Below are 15528 nucleotides of genomic sequence, written 5' to 3'. Positions count from 1 at the left end.
TGTTCAGTGTTGATGAAGTGACATCTGTTTCTGAAGAATCAGAACTTTTTATCTTATTTTGAAAAGTCAAGGAGACTCTCAAATACAGAAACAGAGTGGGGATTTTTTTGCCACCCAAGACACTGAGTTCTAAGTTTTGGGCAAGGTGAGATGTTGACAGTCATTTCTGTCCTTGTTGAATTTCTTTTTGCTGTATCCTCAGCATCTTAATACAGCCCTCTTGTTAAGATGCAACCCCATTTGCATTGTTAAATGGTGATAAATAGGTCCAGATGCTTTGCTTTAAAAGGAGATTTTAGTTAATGTTCCTTGAGGAGAAGGAGTAGTAACCAGTGTTGCCCATTGGTCTGGTCATGCCAGGCTCCAGATGGCCTCATCACTGCTTGAGGATACAGAAGGGTTTTATTGAGCTGGAAGATTCAACATTATGTGCTGAGCCACTTTTACCACTTTGGGAGGGGTTTTAAATGTAAACCTCTAGCATTTCTGGTAAGATATACACCAAGTGTGACAAAGTCATCAGAACTGCTCTTTTCTGCAACAGAATGTGTGAGCCGTTATTGTGTTTGCCACAATAGCAGTTTCTAGAACTTTCCCTTCTTGCCTACTAGTAGAAAAAGCACTGGGAATATTATGGACTAAATTTACAAAGGAAGTAGTTTCAGGACGCAACATATATGTATACACACAATGTGAGTCTCCAAGATCATTAAGTAGCCCATCTAAAGTATTTGAAAGTGGGATTACCCATTTTTAAGGGTTAAAATGCCAGCAGGAAATTGGTTTGTAGTCACTGTTGGTTTTATCAACTTAATGTATTTCTTGTAAAGTTTGCCTGATTAGCTGTGTGATCATTGTGCCAATGAGATATGATTATAAAAACATTATATTAACACTTTAAAAATTAAAAATAGGGAATTCCCTAGCAGTCCAGTGGTTGCTGCTACTGCTGCTAAGTCACTTCAGTCGTGTCCGACTCTGTGCGACCCCATAGACGGCAGCCCACCAGGCTCCGCCATCCCTGGGATTCTCCAGGCAAGAACACTGGAGTGGGTTGCCATTTCCTTCTCCAATGCATGAAAGTGAAAAGTGAACGTGAAGTCGCTCAGTCGTGTCTGATTCGTAGCGACCCCACGAACTGCAGCCTACCAGGCTCCTCCATCCATGGGATTTTCCAGGCAAGAGTATTGGAGTAGGTAGGACTCCACATTTTCACTGCTGAGGGCCTGGGTTCACTCCCTGGTCAGGGAAATAAGATCCCACAAGCCATGTGATGTGGCCAAAAAAAATTAATTAAAAGTTTTCATCAGTGGTTCATTACAAGCTATAGGAAATCAGTTTAAGCAAACTGTGGTGGATTGCAGACCTGGCCGTAATTGTTTTTCTCTCTTCACAAGGGGATAGTCTATCTGCCTCTTGAATCTGGGATGATCATGTGACTTGCTTTGACCGGGGGGAGCTGAAAAAGTCTGAGGCCATCAGGGGTTTGAAGGGTGCTTGCAGCTGGACGAGATCAACCCGGGCAGCCCAGCATCAGCCAGCTGACTCACTGTATCGTGAGCTCAATTAATGTTTGTTCTAAGCTAGAGTTTTGCAGTAGTTTGTCAAGTAGTAAAAGCTAACTACTATATAGCTTCGGCCAAAGAAAGAGTCACTGGAAGCCCCTCTGCGTGTTTTGAGGCTGAACCAAGTGGAGCAAAGGGCAGGATAAACTTGAGCCTCAGAACAACCAGTACTGGGGACTTGAACATCAGCACAAAATTTGTTGTTGTTGTTCTGTCACTCAGTCTCGTCCAACTCTTTTTGACCCTGTGGACTGCAGTACGCCAGCCTTCCCTTTCCTTCACCATCTCCCAGAGTTTGCTCAAACTCATGACTAGGGATTCAAACATCAGCACAAAATGACTCACCATCATGTGGGATGAAGGTATTTTGAAAGTGGATCAACAATAGAAACTCCAATGTTGACCCCCAAGGAACTCCCTATCCACTCTGAAAATATTCCCTTCATGACTAGAGCAAAAGAAACAATCTGTTTTGATGGGCCCCTCAAATTTTCCCTGCCCGTATTCACCAGTGCAAGGACTGCTTGAGAATACTAAGCAAGCAGTTTCAGCCTTCAGCTGGGGTCCTGGTGCAGGTTTGGTTTTTCATGAAAGGCAAATATATACTAGCTACAGAAGCTGTTACCCAGAAGACTGTTTCCTTTGAATCTTCTCCATTAGTAAACATGAGTCACTGCAGGGCCCACACAGACTTTTTAAAAAATGTATTATGCTTTCAAGGACTGCCTTAGAATGCAAAAATAAAATTTACATGAATTATGTATACTAATGAGTAAATGCAAATATTTCAAAAAGTATAGACTTCTATAGTTTCTTAATGTTAAAAATTTATTATTGAAATGATTGACACAACCTGGGCTCAAAAAGTAAAGAATCTGCCTGCAATGCCAGAGACCTGGGTTGCATCCCTGGCTTGGGAAGATCACTTGGAGGGGAGGGTATGGCAATCCACTCCAGTATTTTTGCCTGGAGAATCCCATGGACAGAGGAGCCTGGCAGGCTATATAGTCCATGGGGTTGCAAAGAGTCAGACACGACTGAGTGACTAAGCACACACGTATAAGTTTAAGATGTATGTGTTGATGTAATATATTTACATATAACGTGATATTAACACCATAGTGTTAGCTAACACCTCTATTATATCACCTAGTTCTTTTTCTGTGGTGGGAACACTTAAACACTGAACTCTCAGCAACTTTGAGACTTACAATACAATATTGTTGGCTGGATTACTATGCTGTGTGTTAGATCTCCAAAACTTATTTATCTATGCTTTTTGCAAGTTTGTACCCTTGAAAACAACATCTCCCTAATTCCTCTGCTCCCCAGCCTCTGGTAACCACCATTCTACTCTCTGATTTTATAAGTTTGGCTTTTTTTTTTTTTTCTTTTGGCCATGCCATGCAGCTTGTGGGATCTTATTTCCTCAACCAGGGATTGAACCTGGGCCCTCAGCAGTGAAAGTCTGGACTCCAAACCATCGAAGTGCCAGGAGTTCCCTTAGATTTTCAATGTAAATGATATTATATACTGTTTTTATTTGATTCTTCTGCACATGGTTATCCAGTTTTCCCAACCCTATTGTTAAATAAATACACTACGCTTCCCCATTGAGTGTATTTGGCTCCTTTGTCAAATACTACTTGACTGTAAATGCAAGAGTTTATTTCTGGGGGTTATTCTGTTCCAATGCTCAAAATGTCTATTTTTATACCAGTACCATACCGTTTAAGTTACTATAGCATTATGGTATGGTTTGAAACTAAGAAGTGTGATGTTTCCATTGTTGACCTTTTGGTTATTCAGGGTGTTCTGTAGTTTTATACAAATTTTAGAATTTTTTCTATTTCTATGAAAAATCCCATTGGAATTTTAATAAGGAATGCATTGAATCTATAGATGGCTTTGAATAGTATGGACATTCTAATAATAATTCTTCTGATGTGTGAACTCAGAATATTTTCCTTTTTTTGACTTCAATGTCTTTGATCAAAGTCATAGTTTTCAATATACAGATCTTTTATCTCCTGGATTAAATCTATTCCTAAGCGCTGTTTCTGATTGCATTATGAGTGGGATACTTTTGTTTCTCTTTCAGATGTTTTACTGTTAGTGTATAAAAACTGATTTATGTGTATTGATTTTTATCCTGCAACTTTATTGAGTCAGTTTATTCCAGCCATTATTTTGGTTGAGTCTTGAGGATTTTCTGTTATATCATCTGCAAATCATGACAATTGACTTCTTCCTTTCTGATTTAGATGCCTTTTATTTTTTGTCTTGCCTAATTTCTCTAGCTAGGATTCCAGTACTACATTCAATAAGAGTGGTGAGAATGAGCTCCCTTGTTATGTTGCTGGTCTTACAGGAAAGTTTTTAGTTTTGCACCCTTGAATTACAATGTTAGCTGCAGTGTTGTTTCATATGATTTTTATTATGTTGACATACAGTCTTTATATGGAGAAGGAAATGGCAACCCACTCCAGCATTCTTGCCTGGAGAACCCCCATGGACAGAGGAGCCTGGCGGGCTACAGTTCATAGGGTCACGAAAGTTGGACACAACTTAGTGACTAAATTACCACCACCACGTTATTTATATACCCAGTTTCTTTTTTTAATCATGAAAGGATGTTACATTTTATCAGATGCTTTTTCTGCATCCTAATGAAATGGTCATATGATTTTTTCCTTTCATTCTATTAAAGTGGTATATGATATTAATTGATTTATATATGTTGAACTAGCCTTGCATCCCAGGGATAAACTCCACTTGTTTGTGGTATGTAATCCTTATTTAATGTATTATCAATTTTGGTTTGCTGTTACAGAGGTTTTGCATCTGTATTTATCAGGACACTGATCTGTAGTTTTGTTGTAGTGCCTTTACCTGACTTTGATATCAGGATAATGCTGGCCTGATGAAATAATTTTGGAAGTATTCCCTCTTCCTTGGAATTTTTGGAAGAGTTTGAGAAAGATTGATATTAATTTTTCTCTCAAATTTTGGTAGAACTCACCAGTAAAGCCATCTGATCCTGAGGTTTTCTGTGTTGGAAAGTTTTTGATTACTGATTCAATCTCCTTACTTGGTGTGTTCAATTTACTTATTCATGATCCAGTCTTGGTATAAGATTGTGTGTTTCTAGGAATTTATCCATTTTCTCTTCTAGGTTATGTAATCTCCCAGCATATAATTATTCAGAGGAGTCTCTTATAATTCTTTGTATTTCTATAGTATCAGTTGTAATGTCTCCTCTTTGATTTCTGATGTTATTCTTTAATATTATTTTATTGTAGTTGATTTACAGCGTGTGTTGATTTCTACTGTACAGCAAAGTGATTCAGTTACACATATATACATTTTCTCACCTTCTTTTCCGTTATGGTTTATCACAGAATCCTGAATATAGTTCCCTGTGCTATACAGTAGGACCTTGTTGTTTATCCATTCTAAATGTAACAGTTTGCGTCCACTAACTCCAGACTCCAGTCCACCCCTCCCCCACCGCACTGGCAACCACAGCTCTGTTCTCTATATGTCAATCTGTTTCTGTTGTAGATAAGTTCATTTGTGTCATATTTTAGATTTCTGATGTCGAGTCTTACTTTCTTAGTCTACTTAAAGATTCATCAATTCTGCTTATTTTTTCAAAGAATCCATTCTTAGTTTATTTTTTTTTTCTATTTTTCTGGTCTCTATTTCCATTTGGAAATTTGTTACTTTCTTCCTTCTGCTCATTTTGGGCTTAGTTTTTCTTTTTCTAGTTCCTTGAGGTGTAAAGTTGTTTGTTTGTAATCTGTTTTTGTAATATATGTATTTATCACTATAAACTTTCAAAACTGCTTTTTTTTTTTTTTAGCATCCTATAGGTTTTGATATGTTATTTTTCTGTTTCATTTGAAAGATTTTTAAAAATTGCTTTTTTGACCCAAGGTTGTTGAGCAGTTGTTGTTAAATTTTCACATATTCCTAGATTTTCCAGCTTTCTTCTTGTGACTTCTAGTTTCATATAGTTGTGGTTGGAAAGATACTTGGTATGATTTCAGTCTTCTTAAATTTGCTAACTGTTTTGAGTACGATCACTTGATCACTTCTGGAAAATGTTCCATGTGCATTTGAAAAAAAAATGGAAAAATGGATGGGATATTTTACAAACGTTTGGTAAGTCCACAGTGTTTCCTTCTTGGGTTTCTTATCCATTGCTGAAAGTTGGATACTGAGATCCCCTACTATTATTATTTATTTATCCATTCAGATCTGCTAGTATTTTCTTAACATATTTATGTGTTCTGTTGTATACGTAGATCTTTATGATTGTTATATTTCCTTGATGACTGATCCCTTTATCATTACATGACTTTGTCTTGTTATCAGTTTGGACTTCAAGTACGCACTGTTTGATAAAAGTGTAACTACCTCTGCTCTCTTTCGTTTTCCACTTACGAAATATATTTTTTCTATCCCTTCACGTTGAGCCTATGTGTATGTCCTTAAAGTTGAAGTGAGTTTCTTGTAGGCAGCATTTGGTTGGGTCTTGATTTTTTTTTAATGCATTCAGTCATTGTGTGTTTGGTGAATTCAGTCCACTTGTATTTAGAGTCAGTGTTGATATCTAAGAACTTACTAATGCCATCTTTCTGTTTTCTGTTTTGTATTTCCATTGATTCTTTTCCCCTCTGTTTATATGTATCTTTGTAAGTAGGTGATTTTTCTGTGGCTCTATTTCTGATTATCTTTTGTGCATCTATTTTAGATTTTTACTTTGTAGTAACCATAAGGCTTATGTTAGACATGTCATAGAAAAAACAGTACATTTTAAGCTGATAGCAACTTAACTTCAATTGTCTACAAAACTTCACCCTTTTACTCCCCCCTTTTCTATTTCTGATGCCATTATTTACCTCTTTTTATATTGTATATTCATTAATAAATTGCAGTAGCTATAATTATTGTTTTCCTTTTATCTTTGTACTATAGTTAAGTGGTTAACACACTGTTGCATTATGTAATTAGAGTTTTTAAATCTGACTGCTTATTTTTCTTTACCAGTGTGCTGTGTATTTTCATATGTTTTCATGTCACTGATTAGTGTCGTTTCATTTCTGCTTGAAAAACTACTTTCAACATTTCTTACAAGATAGAGCTGCTGCTGCTGCTAAGTCGCTTCAGTCGTGTCCGACTCTGTGCGATGCCATAGACGGCAGCCCACCAGGCTCCCCCGTCCCTGGGATTCTCCAGGCAAGAACACTGGAGTGGGTTGCCATTTCCTTCTCCAATGCATGAAAGTGAAAAGTGAAAGTGAAGTCGCTCAGTCGTGTCCGACCCTCAGCGACCCCATGGACTGCAGCCTACCAGGCTCCTCCATTCATGGGATTTTCCAGGCAAGAGTACTGGAGTGGGGTGCCATTGCCTTCTCCCAAGATAGAGCTAGTGGTGATGAACTCCCTCAGCTTTTGTTTGTCTTGGAAAGTCTTCATTTCTCTTTCAAAATTCAGGATGGAATATACTTGGCTGGTGATTTTTTTTCATTAAACTCTTCGGATGTGTCACTTCACTTAATCTGGACCTGTAGAGTATTTGCTGAGAAACCCATTGATAGCCTAACAGGGCTTCCTTTTGTAGATTATAATTTCTTTTCCATGGCTGCTTTTGGGATTCTCTTTATTTTTGAGTTTTGACAGTTTCATATTAATGTCTTGGAGAAGATCTTTTTGCTTTGAGATAATAAATTAATCTATTAGCTTCATGAATTTGGATGTCTAATTCATATCCCAGGTTTGAGTTCTTTGAGCTGTTTTTCTTTAGATAAGCTATCTGCCCCCTTCTCCCTTTCTTCTTTTTGTAAAACCCTGAATATTCTACTATTTACTCCTTTGCTGGACTCCTACAAGTCACATACACTTTCTTCTCTTTTTCATTCTTTTTTCTTTGTTCTGTTCTGACTGGGTTATTTCAAAATTCCTATCATCTCATTTATTCTGTCTTCTGTTTGCTCTGCTTTATTCCAGGTGCTCTCTATTGCATTTTTCACTTCATCATTGATTTTTTTTTTTTAGCTCCAGAAATTTTGCTTAGTTCTTTTAAATGACTTTTATCTCTTAGTAAAGATCTCATTTTGAACATTTATTTTTTACTTGACCTGAAACATAATTTAATGTTTGTGTGCACTACAAAGGGATCTCCACCATAACTCTAGTTGCCATCCATCACCATACAAATTGACCGTATTTACCTATTTTGCCTCAACTCTCTTCTCTGGTAACCACCAATCTGTTCTCAGTATCTATGAGATGATTTTTCCTTTTTCTATATTCCACATAAAGTGAAATCATACAGTATTTGTTTTTCTCTGACTTATTTCACTTAGTATGATACCGTCAGGGTCCACCTATGCTGTCCCAACAGGCACAGTTTTCTTTTTATGAATGAGTAATATTCATACACACGCACCTCTCATCTTTACCCACTCATACATTGATGAACAGTTAGGTTTTTCCATAGCCTGGCTATTGTAAATAATGCTGCAATGAACATAGAGGTACGTACATGGTTTTGAATAAGTTTACATATTCTTCGGATAATTATCCAGAAGTGAAGTGGCTGGGCTATATGGTAGTTCTATTTTTAATTTTCTGAGAAACCTCCATACTGTTTTCCATAGTGGCTGTACCTATTTACATTCCCACCAACAGTGGACAGGGGTTCCCTTTTCTCCACATCCTTGCCAACACTTATTTCTTGTCTTTTGTAGAAAATAACTATTCTAACAGGTTGTGAGGTGATATCTCATTGTGGTTTTGATTTGCATTTACCTGATAATTAGTGATGTTGAACATCTTTCTGTAAACATCTGTAGGTCTTCTTTGGAAAAATACCTACAGTTGACCCTTGAACAAAGCAGGGGTTTGGGATGCCAACCCTCTGACACAGTCACATTTGCAAATAACTGTTTAGTCAGCTCTCTGTATCCCTGGTTCTGCATCTGTGGATTCAACCAATCGTGGATCGTGTAATAACACGATAGCACATACTTACTGAGAGAGAGAAACTTGCATACTAGTGGACCTCACAGTTCAAATGCATGCTATTCAAGGGTCAACTGTGTTTAGATCTTCTGCCCATTTAAAAAAATCTGATTGTTTGCTTTTTTACTCATAAGTTCTTTGTATATTTTGGATATTAGCTTCTTTTAGGATATATAACTTGCAAATGTTTTCTCCCATTCAATAGATTGCCTTTTTATTTTGTTGATGATTTCCTTTGCTATGATAATCATGATTGTGTGTGTGTGAGAGAGATTTCAATGAATTGTCTTTCTGTGGTATTTTTTGTAGCTTGTTGAGTTTCTTCAAAACAGCTATTTTGAATTCTTTATCAGCTAGATCACAGACTTTTGTACATTACAGCTTGATTGTTAAAGTATCTTTTGTTGATGACATGATTCCTTGATTTTGTTTTTCATATTGCTGGTAGTTTTGCACTGCTTGGTTTCACATTTGAACTAGCAGATAACATCTTTAAATCTATGCTGCTGGTGCTGCTAAGTCGCGTCAGTCGTGTCCGACTCTGTGCGACCCCATATACTGCAGCCCACCAGGCTCCCCCATCCCTGGGATTCTCCAGGCAAGAACACTGGAGTGGGTTGCCATTTCCTTCTCCAATGCATGAAAGTGAAAAGTGAAAGTGAAGTCGCTCAGTCGTGTCTGACTCTTAGCGACCCCATGGACTGCAGCCTACCAGGCTCCTCCATCCATGGGATTTCCTGCTTTCAAATAGAGTATTCCGGTTGTTAGTGCTGTTATCTGGGGTTTTCTCCGCGTCTGTATCGGTACACCTGCTCCACTCTCTTGCTCCCTCTTGTGGCCGAATCCTTGAACTTTTATGTCTTGTTCTTAAAACTCGTCAGGCTGGCTGCTGGACATCTCATTTCCAGAAGGTGGCACTATAGCTCACGTTTCTGACGTCTGCCTTGCCGGTAAACCCTGGCCTGTTTTCTGAACTCACTGTCTAGAGCTAGCTGTCACTGCTGTGCTGGGCAGTGTGCACATGCAACCAGCTGCAGTGTGGCGGGAGGTGTGTCTCTAGCATTCAGGAAATTGAGGGTGCCCAGGGACCTGGTAGGTAGGTAGGTCCCCAGGTGCGCTATTCCCAGAGGCTTGCGGGTAGATTTCCTGCTGAGTGAATCCAATAGGAACCATGTCCCTTTAATGCCCTTTGATACGGTATTCTTGTCTGCCTTTTTGCTTGTTCTCTTTGCTCCTGCCAGCCATGGAGGTCCGATCTCTGTACTCTGGGTGCTGCTGGAGAAAAATGGGTTTCTCCAGCTGCATCGGGTACAACTGGAGAAGTCAGCACTCATTTCCTGCTCTAGTTTTTCACTACTAGAGAGATGGAGGCCCACTGCTTGTTCATCCCCTTGAGGGACAAAGGACAGCACAGGTAAAGTTCTTACTGTTGCCCCTGTGTCCACACCCATTCCCATATTACATATAGTCACATGTTGCAAAAATGCATGCCATATATTTTTACTCCAATGGCATGCTAGAATCTCCCTTTGGAAAGCCTGGACTTCTGCAATTTCTGTCTTGTCCGTGGGTACCTGCCCAGTTTCAGCACTTTGCAAGTTTTTTCTTGACTGTCATGAGATGATATGGGACAGGTTGCTGTTCCACCAGTTCAACAGCGTGTACTGAAGTCTTTCTGCCTGCGGTCTGATGCACAGGTTGGCACGTCCCTTGGTGTGTCGTGCTGGATCCCACAACTCCTGCAAAGGCGCTTTGGTTCATGGAGTGAGTGAAGTCGCTAAGTCGTGTCCGACTCTTTGCAACCCCATGGACTGTAGCCTACCACGCTCCTCTGTCCATGGGATTTTCCAGGCAAGAGTACTGGAGTGGGTTGCCATTGCCTTCTCCAGAGGATCTTCCCAACCCAGGGATCGAACCTGGGTCTCCTGCATTGTAGGCAGACGCTTTACCGTCTGAGCCACCAGGGAAGTTTATGGATAGATGCCCAATTCTTGGTTCATGGATAGATGTCCAATTCTTTATTGAAAGGGAGGGACAAAAAAGAGGAACATCTTGTGTCATGGCGATGCTCTTAGGATTTCTTAATAAAACATAAGTCTTATTGGGGAAAATGTACATGTATCTGTTTTCATGGTTTTGAGATATAGATGTTTAGCTTAGGTTGAGATTTTGAGAACTGTTAAGAAAAGCAGAAGCTCTGGAGTCTGACAGATAGGGTCAAGATCACCTGTGCTGCTATCTAGTCCTGTGACACTGGGCATTATACTTAACTAAGCCACACTTCCTTTATACAGTGTTTAGCATAATGCCTAAAATGCTAAACACTTTGACATATTGAGTTACTGTTCTAATTAGGGCATTAGTAAAGAAAGCATTAGTCTCTGAGATTGAGGGGAAAAAAACTCATCATGTACAAGAGCATGTGGTAAAAGAATTTAGAAGAGAAGGATCTACATCAGCATATGCTTTATTTCCTTTGACTTGAGATGGCAGTATGTACCTCAATAACGCACAAGCCTGAACCTAGGGAAGCAGTTCACTTTACTTAGTAAGGAGGCACTTGGATTAAACAGTATTGATTCAGTAGTAAAGCTTTTGTTTCTGAACAACAGAAACTAGCTTCAGCCAAAGGAAAAAAAAAAAGCATTTATTGGATGGACCTTCAGGTTTATCTTGGACCCCGAGGACAGGAAGGTTTGTCAGCCTCAGGGTTATAACTAAGAGCTAGATCACCATCAGGTCCTTGCCACTTGGTCGTCTCTCTGCAGACAAAGAGTATTCTTCTGTCACTGCTTCTAATTCACAGGATACAAATTGATCTAAGTCACAGGGTACTAATTGAGATGCCCACAGCTGCCTGAGTTTTAGATGTTACAATGCTTGGGCTTTCCAGGTGGGTCAGTGGTAAAGAATCCGCCTGCCAATGCAGGAGCCACAGGTTCAATCCCTGGGTTGGGAAGATCCCCTGGAGGAGGAAATGGCAACCCATTCCAGTATTCTTGCCTGGAGAATCCCAGGGAGAGAGGAGCCTGGTGGGCTACGTCCATGGGGTCTCAAAGAGTCGGACACAGTTGCACATGGAGGCACCATCAAATGGCCAGTGGTAGACACCACAACACTCTTCTCCTGCTGCTGCAGTGGTTGTAGAGCCAAGTGCCTACCTTAGTGAGATGACCATTTTGAGCAGAGGCCAGAAATAAGCTTTATTGTGTTTAGCCACTGAGATTGGAGGGTTGTTATCACAGCATAACCTAACCTGTTTTGGCAAATGTGAATATTGTTGATTTTCACCTCCTTTTTTGTTCTTTCAAATATTTATTATTCACTTATTTGGCCGGGTTGGGCCTTAGTTGTGGCATGCGGGATCTTTAGCTGCAGCATATGGGATCTAGTTCCTTGACCAGGGATTGAACCCAGCCCCCCTGCATTGGGAGCATAGAATCTTAGCCACTAGACTACCAGGGAAGTCCCCACAGCCTTTGATGATTTTTCTCTTTATCCTTCCATGACAGAAATACGCAGGCAATTCTGGAAAAAGGAACTTAAGCTGAAAAATAATTGGTGTTCTCTATACTAAAATTTGCTTTCTTAGTGATCTTAATGCTATGAATGGCAATTCACAAGTGGGGTTAGCTAGAAGCTGCTAACGGATCTCTCCTAGGAAATGAGCTTGCTTGTTAATTATGGAATATTACTTTTAGGGCATATTCTTACCCACTAGTATGAACCACAGTATTTGAAAGCTGCACACACACACACACACACTCAAGTCACTGTCAAAAGTTTGATTCATTTCACACAACCAGGATTTGAATAACATGTCAGGTATTGCTTTAAATAAATATGTATTACATAAAGTATGTGTGTGTGTGTATGTGTATGTGTTTTCTGTTTATGTAATATTACTCCTACAGCAAAAACTGAATGGAAGAAAGTGACCACGTTTAGAAGCACTCTAGGTCTTGCATTTGACTAAGTGTAAAGCAATATTCCAGTATAGGTCTAGCCCAGCAACTTGCTTCTCTTTATCTCATTTCTCTTCCTTTGAGATAAAATAGAAGACAGGGAGATAAAGGGCAGGCAGAATGTGATTATAAGCAAGAATCATTAAGATATCCAAACTTATTTAATAAACATGCTTTTTTCAATCAGAAATTTACCACGAAGTTTTGTGTATTTCCTTCAGTAAATTATTCTTGAATTAAATATTGCATGCTGGAGAGATAAATATAATTACTAAAAAGCATGACATATTATGGAGTTTATTTAATGCGCTGAATAGGTTTTGCATAAAGTAGTATTTGATTATGCAATATTTATGTTGTGAGAAGTATCTATCTGTATCTGTGACAATTGAATATAGCTTAAAATTAGTGATTCTGATCTTTCTCAAGAGATTTGTCCTTTTTGAAACATGCAATTTGGTTTCAAAGGGCATTTTCATAATTATTTTTTGCATATGCTAAAAATAACTTGTTACTAGTCAATTAAACTTTGGCCTTTTTTTGATTAGTTTGTTTATGCAAACCTGTTTCATATCAAGACTTTAGTGCTTCCAGACTGCACTTTTCTATTTTTGTGTGGCTTTTGTGTTTATAAATTACATCATTGCTTTACCACCTACATAAAATCATAATCATTATTTTTAAAATTAGTTCTATCTTCTTGATTAAATCAATATGTTTTCCTTCAAGTCATTGCCTGGTATAGTCCAAAAGTACAAATTATGTGTACTCACGTATTCAGGTATATTAAGCATTTAACATTTTTTTGCACATTTTTATTTATTTATGTTTGCTTTTAGCTGTGCTGGGTCTTTGCGCAGGTCTTTCTCTAGTCGTGGTGATGTGGTGAGCAGGGGGTATTCTCTAGTTGCAGTAAGGGGGGTGGGGTGGGGCGGGGTGGGGTCTCATTGCCGTGACTTCTCTTGTTGTCGAGCATGGGCTCCAGGGTGTGCAGGCTTCAGTAGCTGCAGCTCCCAGGCTCTGGAGCACAGGCTCAGTAGTTGTCGCACATGGGTTTAGTTGCTCTGCAGCACGTGGGGTCCTCCTGGACCAGGGGTTGAACCTGTGTCTCCTGCATTGGCAGGTGGACTTCCTACTACTGAGCCTCCAGGGAAGCTCTACATATTTTAAGGATTTTTTAAAATATTTATTTGGCTGTGCTGGGTCTTAGTTGCGGCATACAGAATTTTTTTTTTCCCCCCAGTTATGGCATGAGAGATTTTACTTGGAGCATGCAGGATCTGGTTCCCTGACCAGGGATCAAACCTGGGCCCCCTGCATAGGGGAGTGGGGAGTCATAACCACTGGACCACCAGGGGAGTCTCTTGAAGATTTTATCACTGCATTCCTGTAAGTATGAATACTTTTATTATTAAACAGAAAAGCACTCCTTTCCTTCCTATGAAATTTTAGAACTTATGATGAAGATGGCTATTGGTTATGATACTATCTTCTTTGGCCAGAATTTCATAGTACCCTTTTAAAGTACTTCATGAAGGTGTTCATCCATTGCAACGGACACATAGACTGCCTTGTGGGGAAAGGGTGAAGTAGAAACTTACCATTTCACGTAAGCCCCCAGCAGTGGAGCTAGACAGGCATGAATGGCATCTACCCCCATCCCCAGTCTTGCCAACACACACACACACACACACACACACGACTCCTACCTTTCTTGTTTACTAGGTCCCAAGAGATAGGCAAGGAGAGAAGAAAGGAACTGTCACTGTTTCCGCCACACACACTCAGGCCCTCTCATGACACAGGGGGACACTGCGGACCGATACTATGTTATCTCTGTTGCTCTCTCACTGGTCTCTCACTCTCTCGCTGCTGGTCTCATTCTCTTCCACAGCGCTGCAGGAGACAGAGCCTGGCCTGCGTGCAAGGAGCGCTGGCTGCAGGGCAGTAGGGAAGTGTGTGGTGCACACTGACGCACACTCGCATGTTTCCTCCCTGATACAGCTGTGTCCAGTGCACAGAAGCCGTGGATACTTGTCAGCAGATGGACCCCACAGTCTGTCTTTGATCCTGTCCCTGTAGACTGGGGAGCCGAGGCCAGCAAGGGAAGACTGCCCAGCTGGGCCCCCGCTGTCTGGCTCTTGGGATCAGGGTAAAGGCACAGAGCAGCAGAGGAATTTTCCAGAGAGAGTACCTCACCTGGAAATCCTGGGCACCCTTCTCAATAGTTTTCTGACTACTGAAGAAGGAAAACTTTCTGTCTAACTAATGATCCAGAAAAGTCTGGGGAAGAACTTTGGCCCAGCTGGGGCCATTTGCTTACTTCTCAGACTACATACTGTGGACAAAGGGACAGAGAGACTGTGGTCGGCAATTCCAGAAATTGGATGAAGTGAGGAAGGAGCATGTCCTTGAAGAAGGTCATTGTTCTGATGAGATAGATGATAAATGTTCTCTAAATCAAGTCTATAATATCGCTGTGAACCAAGAGTTCTAGACTGAGAACAGAATACAATTACACTGCAAAAAACCTCTGTGGAGACTCTTTGGGGGCTGTGCTGGATCTTCATGCTGCACACAAGCTTTCTCTAGTTGCAGCGATTGGGGGTTACTCTCCAGCTGCTGTGTGCAGGCTTCTCACTGTGGTGGCTTCTCTCGTTGTGAAGCACAGGCTCTAGAATGTGAGGGATTCATTAGTTGTGCACTGGTTTAGTTGCCTCTTGGCATGTGGGATCTTCCCAAGCTAGGGATTGAACCAGTGTCCCTTGAATTGCAAGGTGGATTCCTAACCAATGGACCATGAGGTAAGCCCCAAAGACGTTTTTAGTTTTTTTTTTTTTTTTTTCCCTACACTCCCTTAAATTTTTTTTTTTCCAAAGACTTTTAAAAATGATTATTATGATAAAAGTTTCATTATGCCAGCAAGTCAAAACAACTAAAAATGTTATGCACTTAATACAGACTGCA

The 15528-nt window shown here is 40.0% G+C and overlaps 1 non-coding gene across 1 annotated transcript; it reads right to left on the bottom strand.

The window, feature by feature from the left end:
* Positions 1 to 10491: 10491 nt before the first annotated feature.
* On the bottom strand, positions 10492 to 10563 carry TRNAC-ACA (transfer RNA cysteine (anticodon ACA)). The gene has a single exon. It is a non-coding gene; the product is annotated as a tRNA-Cys (tRNA).
* Between the last annotated feature and the right edge of the window lie 4965 nt (positions 10564 to 15528).

Source organism: Bos indicus, chromosome X, assembly GCF_029378745.1.
Source record: "Bos indicus isolate NIAB-ARS_2022 breed Sahiwal x Tharparkar chromosome X, NIAB-ARS_B.indTharparkar_mat_pri_1.0, whole genome shotgun sequence".
NCBI classification, from domain to species: domain Eukaryota; kingdom Metazoa; phylum Chordata; class Mammalia; order Artiodactyla; family Bovidae; genus Bos; species Bos indicus.
The sequence above is the reverse complement of the archived record's forward strand: the minus strand, read 5'-3'. Positions and strand labels throughout refer to the sequence as shown.